This window comes from Schistocerca serialis, chromosome 8 (assembly GCF_023864345.2).
Source record: "Schistocerca serialis cubense isolate TAMUIC-IGC-003099 chromosome 8, iqSchSeri2.2, whole genome shotgun sequence".
In the NCBI taxonomy this organism is placed as follows: Eukaryota; Metazoa; Arthropoda; class Insecta; order Orthoptera; family Acrididae; genus Schistocerca; species Schistocerca serialis.
Window position 1 is genome coordinate 349,072,732 of NC_064645.1, and position 5,000 is coordinate 349,077,731.

The following is a 5,000-nucleotide window of genomic DNA, read 5'->3' on the forward strand; positions in this document are numbered from 1 at the left end:
TTTTTTCTAATTATCGATGTTTTCCCAATCCCATGATGTACCTAAATTTCGGGGATTTTTCCACCTGAGTGGGACTGAAGGGGTGCTATAACCGTATTTCAGTTGATAATACACCGTAAAGTGGTCCACTGTGCCCTGGAACTGCTCCTTTGGTGGTCGTGGTCTGCCCTTTGTCTGCCGCGCGTTCCGCGTGTGTTTAGAAATCCGTTCCCATCCGTCCAGTGCAAGGGGTTAGCCAACTTCCAAGCACACAGCTGTATTCTTGAGATTTTTCTCTATCAGATAGTGCCTAAAAAAGTGTCTCTTCCTTTGTTAGTTTCAAAGTTACAGACAATCGTAGCGAAGAACACGTGGTAACCACGTGGTGACCAGAAGTTGCCGATAATCACCCAAAAACCGGGCGGAGGAAAAAATCTGAGCCCACCGGTTTGTAAACGTCCCCATGCTCCATCAGACGACGTAGGAAAATTAGGGTGTCTCGTTCAAGATTTAGCAATTATATCGGTTTTCCCTACGGCCGCGCGCACACGCGTTGCCGTTCAGCCGCGCTTGCCGCGCTGTGTCTGGTCACTCGTATAAATAGGGTCAGCGCCTTCTCGAGCAAAAAAACTGAGCATCAGGGCCGTGTACCCAGCTGAATCCCCTCTCAAATGGAGCAGTTTAAGAAGTACTTTCCTTTCATGGAGTAAGACATACCGTATGTTTTCTGTCACAGTCCGCAGTCCTTCACGCGGTTTAGAAACTGTTACCCAATACAGAAATAAGTTGAAGGTAAATGACATGTGCACTGACTGGAAGACCATTTATTACCCTCTCGGTCCCCAGCGAGAAAAGGCTAGGTCTCTCTCACACTTTCCGAACAGCAGCCACTTTTGTCCAGTGTGAGCGACAGTACCCGCATGCCTAAACGCGGGTTCACATAAATCGGAACCCTGCCGCTGCTTACTCACCAATAGTATATGTATAAATATTTTTCTAGTACGTGAGATTCGTCTATCTTCATATTATGTCTTCCTCGGTGCCAATGGCGTGTAACATTAGTAACTAAAATTAAAATAGTGGAGCAGTGCGTACCGCTCGGCTGGGAGGCGTGCGCATCCGATTTTTCCTTCCGCTACCCCTGTTCTTAAGATACTATTCAAGAAACAAACTCTCCCGTAGATGATAGGTTGTTACTTCTGTTTTTTTTTTTGGTTATGTTAGTTTAGGATTAAGGCTTGTGAAAGTGATGTCGTGTGTACCGTGCAGTTTGCCGGAATGTGGATACAGTAATCGGCAAAATTGATGCCGTCACCAAAGCCACATATAACCATTGTGCATATCATTCTGTAGCTTACTTCCTTCTCATTTCAAACCAGTGTTTAGTGTTTAAAGATGTCTCTTGTGCTGTAGGTTAGGCATTTAGGTTTTAAAAGGAATCTTGTGTGTGCTGAGTAGCCAGCGTACGCGTGCATACGAGCAGTGACAGAAAACTGCAAGTTTTCTATGATACAGTAGCTCTTAAAATCTTATTAGGTAATACATTGATAGTGTAGTCTTCCCATTGTCCAAATATAATCTTGCTTTCCATCACTTGCTAAATAAGTCTGAGAAACTAAATGACATAAATTTAAGTCACGAGTGTAGCAAAAAGCACTGCAATTTTTTTTTTTTTTTTTTTTTTTTTTGTTACATCCCATAATTCTATGATAGATTAGGCAACATATTTAGCAGATAGCAGTTAACCATTGTGAATATCATTCTGTAGCTTACTTCCTTCTCATTCAAACCAGTGTTTAGTATTTAAAGATGTCTCTTGTGCTATAGGTTAGGCTTTTAGGTTTTAAAAGGAATCTTGTGTGTGCTGAGTAGCCAGCGTGCGCGTGCATACAAGCAGTGACACTAAACTGCAAGTTTTCTACCGATACAATAGCTCTTAAAATCTTATTAGGTAATACATTGATGGTGTGTCTTCCCCTTGCTCTAATATGATCTTGCTTTCCATCACTTGCTAAATAGTCTGAGAAACTAAATGACTTAAATTTCAGTCACGATTGTAGCAAAAAGCAGTGCAAAAATTACTGTTACATTTCGTAATTCTATGATAGATTAGGCATCATATTTAGCAGATAGGGTAGTGTCTTGGACGGTGAGAATCGACTTGTCTACGAGCCATTAACGCCCTCTAGCGATATCACGGCCTAAAGGACTGAGCACACCAGAGGAACTGCCCCAAAATGGGGCTCAGCAAAGAGAGTCTCGGAGCAGCTAATGAACCTGGTGCTAACTCTGTGGTCACCACAGACAAGGAGGACTCAGGAAGATGCTCAGATCTCCAGGAAATGATGAACATCAGGGAAGAGATGGAAGCCTTCATTTTTAATGACACAAACAAGATAAACAATGGACAAAAAAGATTCATTCTAGGGAAGCTATCTGAATACGAGCAGATACTAAAGAAGTATCAGATGGAGATCCTAGAACTCAAAACAGAGTTAAGGTGCGTGAAGACCCTGAAAACAAAAGCTTCATCAGAGGTCGAAAGCTATGCCAGCAAGGCAGCTGCAAAACCAGCACCTAAACAACAGCCCATAAAAACGCAACATTCGAAAGTGCTAATGATCAAGCCAGCAGAAGGTTATCAAAAAACTGGAGAGGAAGTGGAAGAAACTGTAAGAAACCTTATTTCAACATCGCTGAAGGATGTTCGCATATCAAGATGCAAGAAGACCAGAGGAAATGGCATTGTCCTCGAAGTCCCTAATGACCAGGATGTTGATAAAATCAGGAAGTGTGGTGAAGTCACACAATCTGGATTAACAGTCTCAGATCCAAAGAGGAGAAATCCGAAGATAATAATCTTTGATGTTCCGAGGAACACAAATGAGGAGGAATTGAAAATGGAATTATATGAGAGAAACCTCGCAAGACTTAACATTCAGAGGGAGGAGGTTATGGAGGGTACCAAGGTACTGTTTAGGACTGGTCCAAGAAACAGGGAAGAGACAAACCTAGTGCTGGAAGTAACAACGAAGGTGTGGAACAGTCTATCTGAACAAGGTCGCATATACATAAATTGCACCTCTCACAAAGTGCAGGACTATAACAATATAAGCAGATGCTTTAAATGCCAGGGTCATGGACACACAGCAGCAAAGTGTAAGAATGCAGAAACTACCTGTGGCCACTGTGCAGAATCAGGACACACTTTCAAAGAATGCACAAAAAAGAACCAACAGGCCCAATGTGCAAACTGCAAGCGTGTGAAGAAGCCGCATGCTCACGCAGTGACTGATAAAACATGCCCAGAATACATTAGGATCAAGACAATACAAAACAGTAGAATTGACTATGGACAATAACAACAATGGAGTACCACAACGAGGAAGAAGAATGCAGACAGAAACACAGTACAGAGACATAAAAATACTACAGTTAAATGGGCAAAGAGCAAGAATAGTTCCAGACCAACTGGCGCACCGAATCCTTGAGGAAAACATAGATGTGCTATTGATCCAAGAGCCCTACTGTCTCAATAACATGGTAGGTGGATATCCATCAGACTTCCAACTTATGTACAACTCTAAAGATGGTCCACCAAAGGCAGCAATAGCAACCAGATCTCAAGTGATAACAGCTATGCAGCTGACAAATTTCAGTACTACTCACATGGCTGTCGCCAGCATTAACGGAGAATTTGGGGAAATGTACATAGCCAGTATATACTGCCAATATGGGGAACCTATAGACGAATTCCTGCAAAAATTAGACACTCTCCTGGATCAGCTAGAAGGGAAACCAGTCATAGTAGGACTGGACTCGAACGCAAACTCACCAGTCTGGCATAGCTCCATGACCGATGAAGCAGGCAGAATGCTTGAAGACTTCATCGCACAGAGAGGACTAATAGTGATGAACGAAATGTCAGACCTCACAACATACTGTGGCCCAAATGGACAAAGCAACATTGATGTGACAATCTGTACTCCCCCAGCAGCCAGAGCCCTGTGCAACTGGATGATTCATGAGGAATGGACATCAAGTGACCACAGGGCTATAACATACAAAATCAAAGCACCCCAAAGGAGGAGAGAGACAGTGAAATTGGCGACATATAACACAAACTTCGCAAAGTGGACCATCTTTGACAAACAGCTTGTCAAGTCCACAGAGAACTGGCCACAGGGAACAAATGGTGTAAATGGAATGGCTACCAGACTGCAGGAAGCTATCTATGAATCCTGCAACAGATCCATGAGAAAGCGAACTCGTGTGCAGAACCCAGTTCCATGGTGGAGTGCAACTCTTGCTGACTTGAGGCGTGACACCATATCTGCACGACGTACATTACAGCGAACACGGAGAAGCAACAACCAGACTGCGACAGAAGAAGCAAAGCAGCACTATAACAGGACGAAAAACAAATATAACAAAGAAATCGTCCAAGCCAAAGAGAAGATGTGGAAAAAGTGGGTATCTGACTGTGATCAGAATGACCCCTGGGCCATAGTGAAGAAAGTAATCCGGCCAAAACGCGGCACAGAAAATGTACTGAGTAACGTAAAAGTCACAGACCAGACTACAACAATCACATGGAAGGAGACTATAAAGTCATTGCTACAGAGCCTGCTTCCTGACGACAATGCAGATGAGGACACTGTCGAACAGCAGGTGGTGAAGATGGCCAATGAGGATTATGAAAACAGTGACATAGACCCCGAATTCACGCCAGAGGAAATAGGGACTGCTATAAAGGCCTGTAAACCAGGCAAAGCGACAGGCCCAGATGAAATTGACGACAAAATAATAAAGAGGGTCTGGCACACGTGTCCCCATCTTCTGGTGGACCTATATAACAGCTGTCTGCAGGAAAGAAAGGTCCCAGATGAGTGGAAAAAGGGTAATGTGTGTATTCTGCTCAAATCAGAAGAAAAACCCAGGGATGAGCCAAAGTCATACCGCCCAATATGTCTGCTCCCTATCATAGCGAAGGTCTTAGAACGCCTACTTGTAAATCGCCT